This window comes from Lichenostomus cassidix, chromosome 3 (genome assembly GCF_008360975.1).
Source record: "Lichenostomus cassidix isolate B80296 chromosome 3, HeHo_3.0, whole genome shotgun sequence".
Classification (NCBI taxonomy): domain Eukaryota; kingdom Metazoa; phylum Chordata; class Aves; order Passeriformes; family Meliphagidae; genus Lichenostomus; species Lichenostomus cassidix.
The window spans coordinates 24063286-24085620 of NC_139483.1; the positions used below are offsets into that span (position 1 = coordinate 24063286).

The 22335-nt window shown below is 40.6% G+C and overlaps 1 long non-coding RNA gene across 2 annotated transcripts in view; it reads left to right on the forward strand.

The window, feature by feature from the left end:
- Positions 1-14567, forward strand: part of LOC146439294 (uncharacterized) — a 31042-nt gene extending 16475 nt beyond the window's left edge. For both annotated transcript variants that reach the window (XR_014850738.1, XR_014850737.1), the window contains 3 exons: positions 1613-1778; positions 2756-2915; positions 4208-14567. This is a non-coding gene — a long non-coding RNA (uncharacterized LOC146439294). The remainder of the gene's footprint in view (positions 1-1612; positions 1779-2755; positions 2916-4207) is intronic.
- The last annotated feature ends 7768 nt before the right edge of the window (positions 14568-22335 follow it).

Below are 22335 nucleotides of genomic sequence, written 5' to 3' on the forward strand. Positions count from 1 at the left end.
ACAAAGGCTGAAGGTATCCAAACTGTCATGGTTTGGCCCATAACTGTCCTAAGAAGGAGTTAAACATGACAAAGAGGTGAGAATTTCCATGTCTGGGTTCTGCACCAAAGTTCTTAGATTCCAAATCATCACAAATGCTTTTTTCCCAAAACACAACCACCCTTCTGACCTCTCTGATTTTCTGACATAAACTAAGAATCTTGTCATGATAATCAGAGTCAAGTATTAGTTCCAAAAAGCCATTGCTCTGCATTATAGGCACTTATGCACATTAGAAAACAAAACAAAACAAGCAGTTTACCACTTTCCAGGATTAATGCTATGAAGGATTTTATGGGTGGTCCATAAGTGGACAGAATGTTGCACTAATGTGTGACTGCATGGCAATTAAGCTTAATTAGGGAAGGTTTTGAAAAAGACGGATGAAAGTAAATTATGGGAATGAAGGCAACTGCGCTTTTGGGGACCACACTCTGCCACTCTGGTTCAGCAGAGTGTTGCTGAAAGCGTCTCCCTTCTGTCACATTCTGATGCACATCTAGCAGTTTGTCAAACCAAGTTTTTTTCTCGGGAAGGGGGAATCTCTTAGGAGCACATTCTTCACCCGGTCTCTGCTGAGCTCACTGGTTCCATGAGGAGACAGCTGTGCTTCCAGAGCAAGAGCAGCAGCGGATGACCCTGGATACATGGCCACCCGGTCTAGTTCAGCATTGCCTCTTTCCTACATGGAGTAACAGAGGTCATGGTCAGTGGGGATTTTCATGTGTGCTCTGGGGACTCTTTTTTTAAAAATTTCATATTCTTAGTGCTTTCTCAGATTTACAGCTGATCACCCCATATGGAACATCTGATTCTAGCAGCAATCTGATTCTGATTTTCTCTGGTGAGGAGACCACAGTAAGCCGACCAGTTGGAAACAGGAGCAGTTTCCAAGCTTCCACACTGCATGGTTTGAGGGCATTCCATAAAACAAGCTCTTTCAGAGCAGAGGGCTTCAGGGTTTCTGTGCTCAGACTGTACCAGAGCTAGGTGCCCTTCTTAAAGAAAGTTTTAAAGGAGACAAAACTCAAAATACTGAAATCCTCAATGGAACAGAATTGCTTTTTTTCTGCTCTGGACTGAGTGGCTGTTACTGCAGGCACCGTTATAGTATGCTATGCTATATTGGATTTTATTAAATTATGGAAAATAATTAAGTAGAAAAGCAGAGGGAAAATGCTACACAATCTGCAGGCAGATCTTTTTTTAGCTTGAATGGTGTCTGGCATTGCTTTCCACCAGGACACTGAGATGCTTTTTTTCCATAATGAGCTTTTTACATCTGAGACGAAGTACTGATTCTGTGGGCAATTTATTTAGAAAAGCACCAGTTTCATGTGAGGAGTTTTCAGTCCAACAGGGAATTTATATGTGGAAATCATATATGTGTATAGAGAAACACTTCATAAAAACAATGACTACATGGTCAGCAGCTGTAATTTATGTTCATTCTCTTTCAATAAAAAATATGTGTTCAGGCCAATCTTTTATTTTATTATTGCAGCTCAGCAAGGTACCCTCAATTGTACTTGCTTAACCTCCTGACTTTCTTTGCTTTGTTTTTGAAAAAAAGGTCACAAGGATGCCTTTTTCCACTGAAGGATACTGACGTAAGTGTTGATAAAAACATCACGCATAATAAGAGAGTGTTAAAATGAAAACAGAGACAAGAGAATGCTAGATAGAAAAAAGAAGCTGGATCTGGGATTTGACAGCTGACCATGAAGGGCTGTGCACAGGTAATCCCAGTACATGTCCTAATGCCTAAACTCTCCGTGTTAGGTATTTGTTTATATGCGCTACACACATAAAAATTTGCAAATGAGGTATGTATCCATAAATTGCAATCTTCTGTAGGTCAAATGTTGAGGAAATCTGTAAAATTAAAAATTATATTCCTAGAAAGGATGCTCTAACAAAACCTCTAGATGGGATCTTATATTGGGCACAAAGTGCTATTTCTAAAGACAGATCCCCTTAGCTGGGGAACCTTATTCAGATCCCCTACTTGCTTCCATCTCTGTAACTGGAAAGTGGAGGCTCATCTAAAGGGCTGGTGGTATGGGAGGTAATGAGAAATTCCAGGGTACTGTGGATCTGTGGTAACAACACCTGTGAGAGGAGCTGGCACAATGTCCTTGGCAGAGTTGTTAACAAGCTCTCCACAGACTCATTTTTCATGCTGCTGATAGATATTGGTAGAAGGCTGATGCAGCTCTGAAGCAGCAGTTGAACAAGCCATGTCTTCTCTAAAAGCCTAAACCCAGCATTTATTACTTCCTGTTAGGTCACAGAAACATCATTCGTCTGTCAGTTTGACAAGAACCACTCTCTTTTCATCTTCATTTGCGTATAACACTCTGTTGTACATCACTTTTGCACATGCTATAAATGTACCCCTGCCTCCAGCAGGTTTCCCAGGATCTGCAATATTCCTGCTGGCACCTTCTGCAGCAGCCAGACCTCTGGGAATTCCTGGGACAGACTCAGAGGGGAATTTTCTGAATCAAATAAATTAGGAAGGGCAAAAGCCAGTATTGCATTATTCCCAGTTTTCTAGGAGATATATTTCAGTATGGGTGTACTGTATTTCTGCAAGAAATGTTTAATATTTACACGTGAAGGAACTCAGGCTTGCTGGTATTTTTTAATTCCTTTCTAACCTGCTCTCTTTCTTTTTTCTTCCCACCTCCTTTCCTCGTTTGTGGTTTTTCAGTGTAAGTGGCCACAGCAAAGCCCTGTTCAGGATCCAGGAGGAATCCTTCACCGCCAGCCTAAGGAGAGTGTCGGTGACAGCCGCCGAAATGCCTTGATCACACACTCCCAGCAGCCTGCCCTGCCAGCAGCAGGAGGAAAGTCCAGTTTATGTTAATAAGGTACAGAGAGTGGCCAAAATATTTTGTGAGTTCTCTGGCCCAAAAGGGTAATGAAGCTACCTCTGTCTCAGTGCACTGGCACAGGAGCAAACTAAACAACTGGGAAACATGTTTCAAAGGAGAAATACAGAGCACAAACTCCCTGGATTTCACACTTCCACTGGGGGCTGAGCTTTGCCTCTTTCTACCTCTTTTCCAGGCTGGCTGAATCCTTTTGCACAAAAAATGGGAGGGATGGGGGAGGGCAAGCAGGCTTTTCTACAGATTAGCTTCAGGCAGCCCTTGCCAGACCAAAAGTTACATTGGAAAGCAGTTCTTAGTTTATACCAAAACAATTAATTGTTTAATATGTAAAGTAAACCCAGAAAGTTATTCCCATATATTTGGTTTAAAATCTACCTTTTTATTAGCTTTGAGCAAAAGAAACCTCCACACTGCTGGGAGCACAGTTAGATTCTTTGGGCTCTGTTCAAAAAGCTCGCTCTTTTTGTCATTCCTCTCTGACCTCCTCCCTGGTAGTCCCGGGATGAAAAGCAAGCCAAAGATCTGCTGAGAAATGGGCCGAGCCACTGCTGACCTTTGCAAATCCAATTTCTTCAAAGCGAGAGCTAATCGACGTGTTCCCACGCTGTGTATTGCTGAAACTTACGATGCAATTCAAGGAATGAATTCACCATGGTGCAATCTCATTTTGAATCCAGTTTTCTTGCTATGTGTCAGAGGGTGAAGGAGGCAGAGTGTGGTATAAGTTATAGAGAGGAGTCACACACAAGTTTCACAAACTGTGTAAGTCTGTCTTTGAAAGATTTTGCACTTTGGAGGGGCTCTTTCCCTTAAAATCTAAAATACATTGGCCTCCCCCCTGCGTCTTCTACTTTACTCCCCCTCAAAAACAGAGAGCCATTTTGCAGTGATCTAAAACAAAAATAAGCTGATGAGAGTTTGTACTGAGCAATCTCCAAATAGAAAAAAAAATCTCTGTGGGTATTATCTGACGTGTTACAAGGTGCCTTTTGGGGAGATTTGTGTGCACAGGAGCCATAGGTAAATGGGATTGTGCTAGAGGGAGAGCTTTAAAATTCATATCCAGAATTCATATTCTCTCTCTCACTGTGTATATCTGACCTGGTATGAGTGCTATTCTGATTTTACATCAGCCAGAATGGGAAGAACACAGCGCTCTGTGCGAAGGTTTGCAATCTCTGCTAGGTACCACAGCTGTGCCGGCAGGATCCGTGCAGGAAAGGCGCGCTGGCATTCCCAACCTAAATCTTATGATCTTGTTTCAACAGGTGCCTGGAGACTGGCCCCCTCCCTGTTTCCCAGAAGGTGCTGCCGTTTGTTTCCCGCTCCGCTGGCCGAGCCCTGGCTGAGCACAACCCCGGGCAGCCCCTGGACCCGGCGGGAGCAGCAGCAGCATCCTGCAGCCACGCCCCGAGCCGGGCAGGTTTGCGCAACACTGCGACTCCTTGTCTGGGGCAAAAGGGACACAAGAGGACTCTCATTCCTCATTTAACTGCTGTGGGGCATATGTCATGGGTAGCACATCCCAAGGAGATGATTTCAGCAGCCAAAGAGAGCAGTTATGTCATCCCCAGTGGGAGCTGGGCTTGGTGTGTCTCCCTGGGGATGCCACATCTCCAGCTGGGAAGTACTGGCAGGGCAGGTAGCAGCCAAGCTGCTCCATATTTGGTGTTTCTGACCACAGACCTCCCAGAGTGTGTTGTTTCTGGCCAGTTTCACCATATGGTAGAACCAGAGATATCGTAAGTTACTTTTTTAGTTCATTACCATCTTCATTGCACAAGTGTCATTCCACTATGGCTGATGTAATGGAGAATCAAGTCCTTGGGCGAATGGGCTGAACTGTGCCTTGGCTGTAAACTGCAGGCTTCCAGAGGAAGTCTCAATGCTCTCATTTTCTAGTTGTCCTTAGGAAAGCAAATGAAAATATATCATTGTTCTCAAGATTGCTGAAAGAAGAAAGTCCTGTTTTTAAATTTTATTTCCGTAGCCATGAATACTAAATTTGCTTCGTTCATGACTGGTTATAAAAGAGTTTGCTAACTAACCAGATCTGAAGAACTTTCTTTCTCAGCAAGTATTGCAGTAAGAGAATTGTTTGTGTTTTTATTACTTTCTCAATATTTTTGTTATCCTCTTTCCCAAGACACGATTAGATTTTCCAGTCCTCTGCACATCAAAGATTTTGGAGAAGAGATTGTATAAACTGGATAGGTAACAGCTGTTACCAGATGGATTTACTGGTGGAAAGGGGAGAGGGCTAATTTGGTTTATGTGTTTCCTTCCACTGCTGGCACCATTCACTGTGGCACACTGTTCCTGTCCTGTGGCAGGGAGTGTCCTTGCACAGAGGGAGCCCTTGTCCACAGGATTACACCTAACTTTGGATTTTGCTGTTGGTTATAAGTGACTTTTCCAAGTGGCTTAATCATAGCTCTTTTACCTCGTTCTCCAGTAGTTTATTAGAGAGAAGAAAAAAGAGAGAGCAGCCCTAATATTGTTAGATAATAGCACTGATTGACAGATTTTAATTTCTGACCTTTTCAAGTCAGAAGCCTGGTTTTCTTCAATTCTGGATATCTCAGGACACAGTTGGATTTATTTTTGTAAAATAAATAGTTGAATTCCTCAAGAAAGGTCACAGTACTAAAGGAGAGCTTAGCTCCATCACAGCTGTTGTGCCCTTCTCTTTAACATGGGAATGAACATTTGCATGTTAATTCTTCATCTAGTGTAACATTCCTTGTGTTCCTCTTTTAGATTACTGACTGTTTACGAAAGGTCATGGAGGGGAAGTGGTGATTTGTAGTATTGCAAAGTACTAACTGGTAAAGCAGATCGCGTGAGTGCATAACAGCCTGATTTTTGTATATTGCTGTACCAATATCTGATCCCATTTAGATAACAGTAAAGCAGCCTACAGCTTTGACCAAATTCAAAGAAACTCACACTGCTTGTTCTTTTCTTTCTTATTTTAGGTTTGATCTACTTGTTTTGATATTTGCATGTTATGTTTTTAAGTACCTACCCTCATATTCTTCAAGCTTCAGCAAGAGAGAACACTTGCAATATATGTTGTCTGCAAAAGTGTCCCATGTCCTATGAATATGCTGACATCCAATCTGATCTAAAAATTTAAGAGGGACTGGCATCTTCTTGATCTAGACACTTTCTTCTTGGGGTATCCTGGATTAACGCTTTTGATCCTTTCCTTCTCTGAGCAGAATCCATTCTTCAGAATCCATTGCCATTGCAGGAAAGGAGACTGGTCTGTGAGGATCCTTGGACCTTTGCAAAAATGCTCAGATTCTCACGGAGTTTAACTCTTTTGTGCAGCTGCCTGGGGGCACTGGGCACCTCATCTGGGGAATACCACTGGAGCAGATAGTCCATGTCAGTGGCTGCTGGACCACTGTCAGGAGAATGAATCCTGGCTGGACAGGAACAGAACAGAAGCCAAATACAGAAAATCATCTCTAATGTGATTTTAGGCTGTAAGCCTTAATTAGTTTCAAACTGTTTTCCTCCATCTCCTTCATTCACTTGCTGAGTACTGCTCCATATAGTTAAAGCAAATGACCAAGAAAAGAGTGGAGGTTCATCTAAAAGAGCAACTGAGTTTTCTGCAACACCTAGAGTATTTTTTGCTGCACAACCAGTGGAGAAATGAGATCAGCTCTGCCAGTTTCAAGACAAAGTTTTCCATCTTTAGTGAACATTTAGACTCCAGTAGGGTCAAACAAAGGCAAAGACAAAAATGTGGAGGAGGCTCAAGACTAGCTGGGCAGTTTTCTGCATGAACAGGGAAGTGATCGCCTTGATTTTTCTTTGAAGAAAACAAGTTTGTTGTGTACAATTCATACAAATAGGAAGAGAAAGAGGTGTCTGACTAATAGTGAAAGGTACAGTGAAATCTAGACTGTAGTCCCTGTTTTACACACAGCCCTTTCTGTATGCCAAGTTAGGAGCCATGCAGGTGAATGAATGTTACCCTGTTACCTCAGGGTCCCCAGGCTGGCTGCAAGCACATATGGAATTAAGCACAGTTAATGCTTTTACAGGGGCAAAAACTGGCGTAAATCACAACCTGTCAAAGGTGTGCTAAACAGGACAGTCTCTCGCATCCAGAAGAGGGGATGTTGTTGACACAGCTAAGAGTCAGCTGGAGCTTGTACAAGTGGTTGTACCAATTGGTTGCCAAGCTGTGAAGGCAACAGGTAATTCAGGTGTGTTATCTCACAGGCTGTTGTAATCTTTCAAGTGAGGCTTGTGAGCTTGTGTGCAGGCTTGTGCAGGTAGTGTGTGCCAAGTTAAAGCTGTATTTCATCAAGTCCCAGAATCACAGAACGGTTCATATTGGAAGGACCCTTAAAGATCATCTTGTTCCAATCCCCTGGCCACAGGTAGGGACACCCTCAACTAGACCAGGTTTCTCAAAGTTCCTTGCAGGGATGTGGCACAAAGTATTATTTTTTATTCACTCCACAGGCTGTTTGCACAGGAGCTAAAGGGCTGCTTTCAGCACACTATTGATAGACACTGCTGTCATTGTTTTTACTACTTCCTTATAATGTATTTCAGGCTCTGCAGTGACGGTGATAATTAAATTTTAAAAAAATCATTAGCTTGACTAACTATTTTCTGTGAAGGAAGATTTATTTGTGGTGACTTTGAAATACCATAGTAATGCTCTGAAATGGTACAGAAACTGTGAATTGTAATGTATATAGCCAACTGGAGATTGAAGGTCTTTGGCTCAAGAACTTTACTATGAAGACATAACAATATTTTTCTTTTAATGTAGGTGCATCTTCATAAAAACCCATTAAACTGCAGCTTGCAGAGGAAGTGTAAAGCACAATAACCCTGAAAGAACAAATTGATCTAACCAGCAATGTAGTACTTACAGGAAAAAGAACTGAGATTACAGATGGCTCAGTGCACAGAGGCAGCTTTTAGTATGATGGAAATGTGTATACCATGAATTAATTCTGTCAGTTTTTTGTTGGCCTGTTTCTCATTTTACATGGCAAATACTTTGATCCATGTTATGATGTAGGTGCTTTTACAACCCTGGGAAATTTGCTGCCCCAATCTACAGATGAAATAATTTAATCATAAGTATTTCACCAGGCATTTTTCAAACCAACTTAATTAGGTTTCATTGTTTACAGCCTGTGAGCATTGCATCCAGAGATAATTTAAGAGCACAACCTGCTCGTTGACTGTAGTTTGAAAGAAAATGAAAAATTGGTTAGTTGTTATTTAAATCTCCAAAGCATTCAAGCTTGAATATCTGTGGGGTTCTTTTCTTTGAAAGAATTTTTTCTTTCTATGAATTTCACTCTGTAATCTTGCCATTCTTGTGCCTATAAATACATATATTCTCATGTAGGTTAGGAAGGAATTATGGCATTACAGTGATTTTGGATGGATTTTGAGCTCTGCTACACATTCCTTTAACATCCTAGAATTTCCAGGGGCCTCAGAAGGGTTGTTCCAGATTTTTTGGTTGTATAACACCAGCAGAATTCTATCCCTTTATATTTGCTTTAGGAGCTAATGCATTAGTCATCCAGGTCCCTAAACAGGTAAATTATCCAGTCCAGTTCTTCAGTGCTGTTTTAACTGTTGCACTCATAACTTTTATGTATTTCATGTAATATTAGATGATGGTAAATAGGTCTGAAGATAAGCTGAACTTTTAAAGATGGAAACTGCTGATATTTTTTACTAATTTCTAGACCTGTTGTATTACCAGTACTCTTTGGGAAAGTTCTGATTTACAAAATATGATCTCACAGCGTGTTTTATCTTATTGGCTTCTTGCCATGAAGCCAGAATGCAGCATATTCAGGCAGAGGCACCCAAAATGCATGCTTCAACATGCAGAGAAAGAGTGCAAAGCTGGTTTTTATTTTCTAGAAACAGATCCTAGTTATGGTGTTCCTCCAGCTGAATGGCTTTTTATTGCTGGTTTTGTGCTTTTGATCGAGATCTTTGGTTTTGTGTTTTTGAGACGTAGCATACGTTCATAGGAAAAGTCAAGGCTTCAGAAGTTTTCTTAAAGTGAATTTAGTGCCTTTGAAAGCTTTACTGGAAACTATCATTCTCTGCATGCTCACAAATACAGCACTTATTTATAGCTCTATTTGCACAACTCAGGAAAGATCCCTTAACAAATTTTATGTGTTTTACCCCCCTTTCCCAGAAGGTGCTACTCTAGAAAAGAAAAGATAATCTGTTTGGTACTATGCTGAGTTGAAAAAATTGCCAAAACATCTGTTTAAGAAAGCTTGTCTTAAGAAATACTATCTTGAAGATACTAGCTTAAGAAATAATATCTTCTCACTAACCACTTTTGGTTTTCAAGCATCTACATAGTATTTTTCTATATAGTATAATATCTATATTTTCCATAGAGCAGCTCAGCAGTGTGCCAAATGTTATTAGCAGAAGGGCAAAGAAAAAAATATTCTGATCAGAAATCAGAACAGCCTCAGTAAAAGTCTGGCTCAAATATGCACTGGATGGAGGTGAAGCTGGCAGTTTCATTTGCAGGCAGTTCATGTGAGATCATTTAAAATGATCTGGGAAATGCACTGGAGATCAGCTCCTCAGTGATGTCTATTCTTATCTTGTACAATAAAATATTTTTCTCCTCACCTTCTTTTCATTTCTATTCATCTAGCTGTACCTATAGATATAATTAGTAATAGGTGAATACAGATACAATAATTTCACTTTCTTTTCCCCTTCTGTCCTTTATCTTTTGGTTCTCTTTCTCTCCCATAGCTTATTTGATTAATATTTTACCTCTGTTGAAGGAATGCCAATACTGTTGCATTCACTTCTTAAATGATTTTTCAAACCAACAACATTTGAATTACTCTAAATTAAAAAGCTGTATTTGCTGAACCTCTGGTGATGCACACTCTTCTTATGTGCATTTAGGGCCCCATGGTAATATTCTGGTGAGATCTGAGATAGAAGTTTCATTTCCAAGAACTAGACAGTGAAATGCTCAGTGCAACTTGGGTGATGAGGTAGCCCTCAGTGAAATAGTAAGAGGCATTTTACAGCTTTGCAGAAAAGATTGTATTTCTGAAAGTGTTTGACCCAGATAGAACCAGGGAGTTTAGAAATTGTGCAGAAAGTCATGCCCTTGCAAGATTTGGTCACTGTCTAGGTCAAGAGTTAGATGAGGTTTAGACAAGGTTCATGTCCTGATGCTTTGCCATCCATAGTGAAAACCTTGATATGAATTTGAGCATCTGATTATGCAGATGGTTCCAAATTAATTTGTTGATAGCCTTTTTAAGTACTGCATTTCAAAAATCTTCATATTTTTTGGCCTGAATGGTGTTTCTCTGGCAACACTTTTTATGGGATTTTGGAGCTGTGACCAACAGCTAGTTTTGTTCTTGTTCCTGTAACAATTTCTACAATTTCTTGCAAGGTATTGACATATATGAAGAATTGTGCATCTGTTGAACTCTATGGTTATTTCCCATTTTGTAGGCTTTAGACAATAACCATCAAGTATTGAGATAAAGTATGAGAAGTGACATTCCCTGGAAGAAGCACAGTATATTCAAAGTGCATGGGAAGATGAAAAGATGATATACAGAAATACTATATACTCTTGGTAATTCTAGTAATGTCAGTTTTGGAGTTCTTTCACAGGTTTGCATAGGAGGTGGATTGCTTTATGTAACAGAGTCAGTGCTCAGTCTCACCTCAGGTGTGATTCTGTGAGCACAGCTGACTCCAGTCTGCCTCTCTTAATTTGGGCACAGTGATGGAGGTGTTATGCATGCTAGACCACACCAGCAAAGAAGTGTCTGTACCTACATGAAGCTTAGCAGAAAGAGGCTGAATTTGGCAACTTGTGTCCATCCCTCTCACTTTCATTTATAAAACCATTTGATAAAAGCATATCATGTCAGGTCCCTTCAGTTTTGATAGTGATGGTTAACCTCCTGAACAGCTTGCCTTTAAAGATAATTTCCTATTTAGAGTGTAATTCATGTTCGGTACTCAGGCAATGAAAGTTTCATTAACTGCCCTGCTGACTGAGGGTGACTGAGGAAGCTTCAGCTATTTTTTCTTTCAAACAGATACCTGCCCTTGCCTCCCCAGCTGGACAAAGCCAGTGATGAATAATCACCCTTATAATTTTTCTGAAATATCAAAGTCGTCTCTCCTCATGGCAGAGAATTCCAAACTGTCCTGGAGAAAGCAGGCCGTGTGAATATCCTTGCTGAATTCCTAATTGTTTGCTCTGGCAGTTCCCAGTGAAGCAGCTGGTTGTCTTTGGAAGGCTATGCTTGTTGTTTCGGGTTTGAACATCATGTGTCTTTAATTTTCAGCACCAGCCACAGGGATAAGTATCACAAATATCTGCTTGAAGGCCTTTTGCCCTTGGGAACCCAATATATACTTGGCAGCCTTTCTGACAGTGGGGCTGAGGGGAGAATCAAAGTTGACTCATTGCCTTATATCCCCTCAGGGAAAAGAAAGAATAAAAATGGCAATTGCTGCTTCCTTCAGTTGCCTGAGGCAAGTCTTTCCTGTTTTGTAGAGAATAAACTAATGTCATTTCTAAAACAGTCTTCCTTCCCTCTGTATGGAAAAATTATTCCATCCACTATCATGCAGCTAATTCTGAGGCTTGCCTTCCTCACATCCCAGTGCAGGCCTGGGTGAATTCCAGAATTCCATAAACCCACACATAACCAGAAACTGACATTCACATCTTCCATTCAATGCCTACCTCAAACAGACTCTACTGTCATGTTCTTTTACTCAGCATACAGTAGACTGTAATGGAAATGGTTTGTACAGTGCTGTTTAAGCCTGCAGGTGGAGAGAACATGGATTGTGCTTTATTTATTGTGCCCAAGCTGTGAACAGATTCTGATTTCGTACTGCACAATTAGGACCAGCCTAAATGAGCATCTTCCTATGATTTCCAGCGAAGATATGTTCATTACTCTGCCTGTGGGTATAACTTCCCAAATATTCCCCACTTTCTATGTCGCACTGAAGTGAAACTGTCATTAGCGTTGGTAACATCATAAAACAAAGGTGAAGTCTGAGCCCCAATGTGTGCATTAGCTAAAGATTAAAGAGGGTGCCAGATGAGCTTTGATTCTTTTAGATATCTGGCCAGGCAGAGCTCCAAGCTCACCACAAGTGATGCCAAGACATTTGCTCATGTCTCCATCGCCCCTTATCTCAAGTGGTGCAACTGCCAGAAATAATTTTCCTCAATAGAAAAACTTCATGCATTTTGCATGTTGCTCTTTCTTATGTAAATCTGATTAGTTTATTATTTCAATTTGAAAATAGAATTCAACTTTTGTATTTTAGATCTGAAAAACATCTTTCTTTAAGACAGCTTTTTCATTTTTCTAGGAAACCCCTTCCTTTTATTTTATAATCAGCTCAACTCAGCACAAAAATCTTATGGAGAGTGGTGGCAATTATCAACTGCATACGTCAATCATTTTATTTTCAAGTCTCCAAGTTTTGCTGTTAGTCCTGAAATTCAGTTCTGTGCTAGGGAATTTGCTTTTCAATTGATGAGGGATTTGTTATACTACTTAAATACAAAAGAGAATTTTAGCTGGGGAAGAAGATCTCCAAGATGAATGGATGTATTAGCTTAGCATGGATCTGAACTTTGTCTTGCAAAACACTGCGCAGACTTTCAATGATACAGAGCCCATTGGAATCAGCTGTTGTCAGCTGAAAATAATAGGGCTCAAAATGGTTTTAATTACTCCTGACTTGAAAGGTAAGTTGGTATGACCTTTTTGATGTTTCATTGGAAATATGCTTGTCTATTGCTGAATGATAATAATATATGTATTTAATCACTGTGTGCAACACAGAGAATATGAGCTTGTTCTGTAAGGAAGACCCACTCTTTACATTTGCAGGAGAGTATGCCTGGACCTGATTGTACAATTAGCATTGGGTTTGCTTTGTAACAATTTCCTGAAGTTATAAACACTTCAGTTTTCATTTAAGTATGATTCCATTTGCATTTTTTATATCTGCTTCCAGTAATTTATTAGTGTGCAAGAAGCAAAGCTCCTAAATCAGTGCTGTGTATTTTACACCAACAGAGATACCAGACAGAGGTGCAGCACAAGGTAAAGTTCTTTTATTTCTCCCTCCTTCACTTTAGCTCTGCTCCACACTAAGAGTTGGGACACCATCTTGCACAACATGAAAAGGCACCCTGTACTTCAGCAAGGACTGAAGTGAGAAAAACAAATGTGATGTTAAGAGCAAAGCACAGCAGAAAATACTTTAGCAGGATCTATAAAAAGTTTAAATTGGTAAAGCATGTATGTGGGTGGGTTAGAAAGAGAATAAAGCATAATTAAGTTACTGAAGCCTCAGCAGGACTCTGAATATTGTTCAGCGTGCACTGCAGTTTGCTTTAAAGAAATGTCAAGGATACCCACATCCTTAGAAAGGGGACTTTTTTGTAGTTTAGCATTAATTTCACCAAATGCATGAAGGCTGCCCTTTCTTGGACTTTGCGTCATTGTGCTGCAGGGTACTGAGTGTTTTACAGGAACACGTGAAGGCAAAAGTCCCACCTTCTGCAAGCCACTGGCAGAGCAGGGTTGTCCATATTAGGCACAGCTGAAAGTCAGAGGAAACTTTGCCATCCTGCATGAAAAAGGGTGCTGGGCTACATCTTCTTCTTCCCCCATGAGGGGGTCCCTGCCTGCATGCTAATACCAGGAGAAGAGTGGATGGATGGGAGGAGATAACTTTGCCCTCTCTCCCTCTGAAGTATCAGGGAGCAGAGAAAAGAGTGACAATCACAGAAAAGTCTCCTTGCAGCTACTGAATAGCATTTCTGATTGCTCTATATTGTGGACAGTTTAGGTCCAATGCCCCCATGCCATGAGTGACCCAGGCACTGCCCTCTTCTCCTCTACACCAATCCCTGCTTGCCCTGCTCTTTCCCTGGAGCTTCCTGAGGTGACCCTGAGTGACCACCACAGCTTCTCCTTTACAAAACCCTGTGTTGTGCCTGAGGCTGACAGAAGAAAGCATCACCCTGAGTTTCATAAAGCCTTTTGTTGGATGGAAGCACTTCTGCAGTGCTTGGAGCAGATCAAATCTGAGCTCAGCCACGTCAGTGCCGTGGCGCACACAGTGCAGGGCAGGAAGGTCCCAAAACTGAAGCCAGACAGGGGATTTGGCCCCTAATTCAATATGTAGCCTTTCGGTTAACTTTTCTTCTCACAGCCCCCAAAGCCCAAGGCCTCTGGGAGTTGGGTCAGCCCCTTGTCCAAGCCTATGTCCTCCCCAAAATGCCCTCACAGGAAAGGTCAGTAGGCTCTGTCATGGTGGAAGACTCCTGCACTGGCAGATTAGTACAGTGCTGTGGCTGGGAAGGTCATGTACAGCAGCTATAATTGTGAAATCATGAAGACTAATGAGGATTTGAGCTGTTATTTCTCTCATAAATACACATTCTAATGTGCAGAAAAACCACAGTGTTGAATGAAAATATTGTGATCTTCAGGGGAAAAAAAAAGATGTTAGCCAGAAGTGTCGTGCCTTTCCATATGATCCACCTAAAAAAATCCAAACCCCCCCCAAAAAGAAAGAAAAAAACTTTTTTAAGATGGCTGCCAGCCAACATTTCAGAAATATTTCCTTTGTGTTACTGCTCAAAGTGATTTATGTCCAAGTAGTCTCTAGCTGGTTCTCAAATTGCAATAATGATTTTGATTGTTTGTTTATAGTTTTATCTGAACATTTCTGCCTGCCATGTCATATATTCTGAACCAGCATAAGTGTCATTTATAGGCAACTGCTGTGCCCACATAGAGTTCATTGTTCTGTCTTGTTTCTGACTGTTCACATGTACTAGATATAAATTTTAGGAAAGAAAGAGAGAGAAAGGACCATGTTCTCACCTTGCTGGCCAAGAAAATGAGTTTTCAAGGAAATTATTCTAACAGATGTGTAGGGAAGTCAGGATACTTGGGCCAAGTGGCAACTTTTTCCATGGGAAAAATTAACACACTCTCCCATGAAAGAGGTGAGTCCAGAGCTGCGTGTCATCAACCCAGAAGTTGTGAGGCAACTGGGCTGCAAGGGAAGTGCAGTTGGGCCCAGCTGTGGTGAACAAGGTCATTGTGCAGGGCATTGCATGGGGAACGTGCTGCAGGGCTGGCCTACACAATGTTACAGAGGAGATTTAGCTGAGATATTTGAGCTGAAGAGTCTGTCTGCACACCACGCAGCTTGTTTTGCTCAGTTGAGACCCACGTGCGTGGTAATGGCTTGGATGCCCTTTAGGCAATTTTGCATGACAACAAAGGGGGAGCAGATTTAAAACAGGGGGAAAAAAAAAGGAGAGGGGGAGGTAGACAAATTGACAGTAAAACGAGGCAGTATATTTCTTGAATCAAAATTCAAGAACATAATGTACTTCATATCAATACAAATATCCATATAACAAATTCAGCTGTCTGTTTCAGTGAAACCACACTGGGTTTTTTTAAATAAGCTCCAACAAATACTTCAGTGTTTTGGGAGAAACTGAAAAGTCCACCATCATTATGATAAATTAATGATGTATATGGGCTGTCTTTTGCTTTTCTTTTTACGTTGTGGAAACAAGACAAAGCAGTTAAGGGACAATGAAAAAACTTTATTGTTCAAAGACAAAAACACACAGTATGCAAAGAGCTTGTTTGTTTGTTAGTTTGGGGTTTATTTCTGCAGAAATTACCTTTTCTTTAAGTGTAGGTATTTTTCTTTTCAAAAGACATCAGAGAAATTGGAACTAAAAAATATCTTATTCTCTTATTTAGCTGGGACTCCTACAGATTCATACACATTGGCCAACAGTCTGTTGTGATCACTGTCTCATCTGACTCAAATAAATCAGCTTGTACCATTTCACTCAGTAATTCCTTTACCAAGCTTATAACAACATAGTGCAAATTAAAAGGTTGTGATCTGATAGTGTTTTCACTTATGCTGAGTTCCAATGACTTTAAAAGAATTAATCACACCCACATTAGAGCTTAAAATACCACATTAATCTTCAAGTGTATTGATACCAAAAGCATGAGGAACCCACTGCTGTCACACATTCTGGGTAAGGAATCCACAAGGATTTTGTGCTGGAGGGAGGGTCTTGGAGGTGAAAACATGGTTCTTTCCTTCATCCCCTTCTGCAGCCCTCGGTCTGCCTATAGCCAACCCTCAGAGGATCCTCTGGGGCTGTTATCCAGAGAACTGTTCATGGTGGAGCATGGGGCTTGTGCCACAGATGCCATTAAAGCAGTTGGCTCTGTCACCCGGGTCTGCACAGAGACTACACAGATCCTCATGGAATAGCAGTAACATCCATCACAAATCCATGTACACTGAGACAGTGAATCTGAATCTTGTTCTGCAAAACTTTATTCCAGATAGACCTTGGTCTTGTAGTTCTTTATAAAAGACACCATGTTTATGCTTCAATGTGCCTCACGCCATATTTTGTGTTTTATACTTCCAGGGTGGTTTACACACAGATTTGCCAGCAGTGGCTGTGATTGCACAGACATATCAAGGAGTGTTAAGGACATGCTTTGCTGGGAAAGTCTGTTAAAGTCCTGGGAGGAGAACATGGTAGCTACTGGATTCTCTGACTGATGGTAATTCAGTGACATTTTATTTGGCATTCCCCAAAATGGACTGGAATAATAAATTATTTACAAAGGATGCCCCAGGAACAGTCCAAAATTTCAGGCCAGAGCATTTGTTCCAGATGACTGTTGCCTGAGCCCATCTATTTTTGGGTCTGCTGCAGCTTTTCTTTTGTCCTGTCAACTTAGCATCTTTGGTTTTCTTGCAAATACTTTACCAGACATTGGATATGTATCATGGTGAGAGAAAGAACATGGGGTTTAACAACTATCATCCTTCATTTTCCAGACAGCTGTAAATATTGTCTCTTTTCCAACATTTCTCTGTTCAGTGAAAGCCCCAAAAGCAGTATTGTTACTGAAGGCAGGTGTGCTCACTGGTAAAGCAAGGCCCCCAGCTCCAGCCCAGTTTGTTTCACAAACAGAGTTCAGGAACGAGCAGCAGCAAGGAGAACCACAGCTATCAGCAGTCAAACACTGTATCCCACATGCTAATGCTAATTTTAATAACACAGCCCTAAAATGAAAATTTTAGAAGGCACAGAGAGTACAGGGTGTGGAAAGAACAGAAGTTTTTGATGGAGGGAAATAGCATTCGCACTTTGATAAGCTCCAAAAATGCCTTTTCCAAACAGAGGTGCTTTGTATTACACCATTCCTGTTGGCTGTTTGGGAGTTTTCCATTAGATGTATGAACTTCTTGCCACAGTAATAAAGGTCAGGCACTATTGTGCCTCTTTTATGATACTGACTAGCACAAATCATGTATACAAACTCAGGAAGTATTTATTTATGTGGAATACATACTTAAAGAGGGGACTACAAATCATTTAAAGATGCCTGTGATATGAATCATACCTCAATTTCATGGATAAGTGGAAACATTATGCAACTTATTGAGTTTTTAAAGCACTAACGAATGTGAACTATACAGCAGACTTGAGCTGGACCTTTTCACCCCTTCTAATATAAGCTGTGGCTATTTAATATTCCTCACTAGGGAGTAATGCTGACCTACAAGTCAGCAATATATTAGGCACCAGAGCCATGAACCTAGTGAGAACGTAAACTAAACTGATTTTCAATTTTGGTACATTACAAAAAGGACCATTATTGTGAGGTTAGAGATGTCAAAGTTGGTGACCTGGTATAATGAAGTATTCCCTGCCACATAGTCATGCATGAAAAGTAATTGGAGGCAGTATAAACTTTTAGAGGCTTAGGGCTTTTTCCCTCTCAAATTAAGTATTCCTTTTCACACAAATTTTTTAAAATTTAAAATAGAAATTTTTGTGCAGCATAATAAAAGAAGAAATTATGCTCCTGTAAAGTTTGCAGTTGATGGAGAAAAATGTGTTTAGAAATGAGGTCACATCTTAACGCTTGGGTTGCTTCCATAAGGCACTGATGAAAAGCAAGTTGCTACCTGCCAGCTAGGAATGACATTAAAATATTATGGCAGCATGTGACCAGCTTTAGAGCTTAAAATCCTGAAAGGACAGAGACAATGTCTCCTTTGAAGAACATTCCTGAAGATCACTTTACAGTTTCTGCTAAGCTTTAAAACAAAGACTAAACTGCTCCATGTCTAGGCAGCGATGATTAAAGTTGTGACTCCTTGGCTGCAAAGTTCAGGTCCGAAAACCCAGCCCTAAAGCATGCTCAGGTCTTTCAGCTTGTCTGTCAGACGTGTCCTAGCACTTTGCCTAGGGAATGGTCTTTTAATACTGTGGACCCCATGCTTCAGGTGTTCATTATGGCTCCACATCCTGACTTTCTGCCCTGGGCTTGACCAACTTATTTCTGATTTCCTCTGGCACAGCAGCATCATGTGACTGGGCACAGCATTTCTCCCCAGGAACTAGACTGCAGAGGGCACTCCTATATAAGAAGGAACTGCAGTTTCCAGGCTCATATACTTTTTGCCTTGATGATTCCTTGTTATTTTTTCTTTTTTAATAATTAATGACACTATTATTGCACTAAAAGGAAAACCTTATTATTCTTGACAATTGGCTTTGTTGTGATTATTTAATTTCCCCCCCTCCCCAAGTTTATACAATTACAATGGCTGTCAGTGCTCATATCATGTTCAGGTCATCAGCCTCAGAAATTAAACATACACAGAAGGACAACCTATTAATATGCCATCCCTAGGCATAAGTTGAGCACAGCAGCACAGGGACTGCATGGATGAGGATGGAGATGGATTTTGCCATGTGTCTGGGAAGAAAGAGAAATGCTGTCTAAGGCAGATCATCCATGGAGCAATATGAAAACCCCTTTCCTCTTGACCTGTCTCGAGAAAGGTTTGTTGGAAGCGTTTCTTTGGTCTGGACTTCAGCTGTGACAGTGAGAACAGAGGCACTCTGTCAAACAGCAGTTCCTGAACTTCATGGGGTGGATTTATGCCCCCTAAACTTTTCCAGGGATGGGGCTGGACAAACAGGCTACAGCTCAGTGTGGCCAGAGCTCTGCAGTGTGCTGGCATAGTGGAGGCAGTATGTTGGACTGGGGAGTCTCTGAGTAACAAACAGCTGGGTTTTGGCTGCTATAATGCAAACTACTCCCTGGAGCTGTGATGTTGGGCCACTGAAACCATGAGATGCCTCAAGATTAGGAAGAAGTGTAGCTCATGACAGCCTCACACACACACATACACACACTCCCCCCATTTTTATGAACTGGAGGTAAAATATGCAGTAGCATCATCCAGAATATCAGTCTTGAGGCCGAATATGTTAAACCTAACCGAAGTAAATCTAGAAGTTCAGATGGAGCCTGTGGAGCTCCTACATTGCAGTTTAAATGTGCTCCCAATGTTTAGCTGTGTTTCATGACAAGTCCCTACTAGCCTTGGCTTCTGCAGGGGATGCAGCTCTCGTGTCACCCAACTGACAACAGCAGGGTCATCTCATTTCCTGGGGGCAGTGGAAAGGGATCTGCCTTTTCACACTTACTTCTGGAAGCTTGTCACAGGAGAAGTGTAAGATTAGGCTAATGCTGTGCAAAAGAGCTGGCTGAGCAAGGAGAGGACCTGGCTGTCGGAGCAGCACACACACTTCTTGAATCATGTTTATTTTCAAACCAAAGATGTCACATTTTAAGTGAGAGATTTGCTCAGTAAAATGCATGCATTTCATATTTCTTTACCACATGCTGTATATCTCACACAGTGGTTAAGAAATGAAGGAGTGTGGAAAGGACAGTTATTCAGGGGAGCTGTAACCATAAAGATTCCATTGAGTAGGATTTTCCCTTGTTCCAAACTGTTATCTCACTAGATAAAAACATTGTGCTTTATGATTAAGCTGATTGTGTTGGACAAGCCAGTCTGCAGCCCTAGAAGCCTGGATTTTCAAATGTGCTGAGCACTGGCAGCTGCAACCAAAGTCAGTGGGGACATTTAAAGTGCAAATGATGCAGAGTTCTTTAAAAATTCAGGCCAGAGGCTGTCTGTGAAATGGGAGTAGAGATGCTACCTTGCCTCACAGCAGTGCTGTGAACATTTGTGGCACAGCTACTTACACTAGTGAGAAGTTACACTGAAAAGTCAGTGAAAAAAAAAATTTCAGATCAGGATTTGATTATAAGTGTTAAAAAAGGGTCTCAAGCCACAGACTGAAGAGTGAAGAGGAAACAAATATGTAGACTGAATGGATAATAGATCATACCACTCCCTCCCAAAATAGGTTAAAAATTGTATTAAGTACACCCCATAACTGAATTAATGTTGAGCAGGCCTATCTAATTCTAGCATTCCGTACAGAATTCCCCTAAGGAGGTGTGTGGAACTTTTCAAAATATGTGCCATATATTTATAAGTATAATTAATATGCATAAACAATGTGTATTTGAGTAAAAAATCTTCATAGATAGTCCAGTAAAGGGAAAGGAAGATGGTTGAGGGCCTGATGCATCTGACAGGCAAGGAGAGGCTGGGAGAGGTGGAACTGCTGAGCCTGGAAAAGAGGAGGCTCATGGTGGGAATCCATCAGTGTGTGCAAGGGAGGGTGAAGAGGAGACAGAGCCAAACTCTTCTCAGTGCTGTCCACTGAAAGGAAAAGAGGCAATGGGCACAAATGGAAACACAGGAAATTCTTGTTAAGAAAATTTAAGTAAAAAACATTTTTACTGCAAGGGTGATTCAACACTGGACAAAGTTGCCTGGTGAGGTGTGGAGTCTCTCTACCCAGAGATATCCAGAATTCAACCGGACAAGTTCTTAAGCATCCTGCTTTCATTGACTGTTCTTCTAGCAGGAGGTTGGCCTAGACAATCTCCAGAGATGCTGCCCAAACTCATCTGTTTTGTGATGTGAGGAAATTTTTTTTTCAATTTCTTTTTTATTTACTTTCTTTGCAGAATTGATAGAATAGATCAATTACATCCTGTTTGGGGCTGGAGTTTCTTCTTTTTTTCCTCATTTACTGACTCTATTTTTTTCCTTTTGAGGATGCTTCTGTCTAATATTACAGGTTATTGTAGTGTTCTGCCAGGTCTCCTGGGGTTAAAACCTGTTTCTTCTTTTGTGGATGAAGTTTCAGAATGTGACTGAGTGCCCCACTGAAAAATGAAAACAAATAAAAAATGTAGCATGGATTGTAGCAGACACTGAAATGAAAATATTCACCCTAATGTCACTACAGAAACTGAATTTATTTCAATGTACTTTTCAATTGAATAGGGAAAACACTTGTAATAGGTAAGGACTAATTTGCCCATAACAACCTATAAACTGAAAAACGGACCAAGAATGAGAGCTGACATTCTAATAGTAGTGGTAGGGTGAAATTATTATATAAGAACAGAAATTTGTAATTTAAATCTTTTGTGGGAGCAGTTCTAAGGAAACAGAAATACCAAAGTTGAATACCCATAAAAACAATAATTGGAATTATCAGTAAATATTGCCCTGCAACCTGCTGTTATAGCTGAGACAGTTTTGTAATGTCTTAGATGCCATGAAAGTGATTTATTTGTTTCTCTTCCTAAATGTTAGGGTAAACTCTATTCTGTTACCTTAACATATTTCCTGCCTTTCCATGAATTACTGTGACTGACATATTCACTTTATAGTCATTTTTGCTAGGTTTTCAAATTAGTCTTTAACCATATAGTGACTGGCATGACATAAACTCAGCAGTGTACCTTGCCAGAGTGATGGGAACACTTTTAAGTACTGCTGCATAAAGGATGGAAACACTGCAAACCATTTAAATTATTAACATAGTTACTATTACACAGGGTGGAAGATAATTACACAATGATTCACAATGTTTTGTTATTGTAATAGTTATTCATATTTGGATGGTGGCAATATTCAAACATTGTGCAGCACAGCTGCAAAAAAACCCTATCAAAATCTGTAAATACTTCACAGGCAAGCAGAGGCAATTCTGTGTCACATGTCACATGGTTATTATGGAAGATCTTCAAATCAGATATCAATCTTTTTTCTTTCACATTTTCTCTTCTTTTTTCCTTTTTATCATTAAGTTTTTAACTATTTGTTCCAGTTGGCCTGCACTAATATTTCTTGCTGCTTTTTTTTTATTGTTTGTAGTACTCTGAAAAATATGACTGACTGGTATATTTATATCATGTGAGTATGCAATGAGTGCTATTAGATCATATTTTTGCTCATGCAAAATTCTAAGTAGAATGGCTCTTCTGTGCCTTATCTGCCCAGTTTCAACCATGCCTCAAGC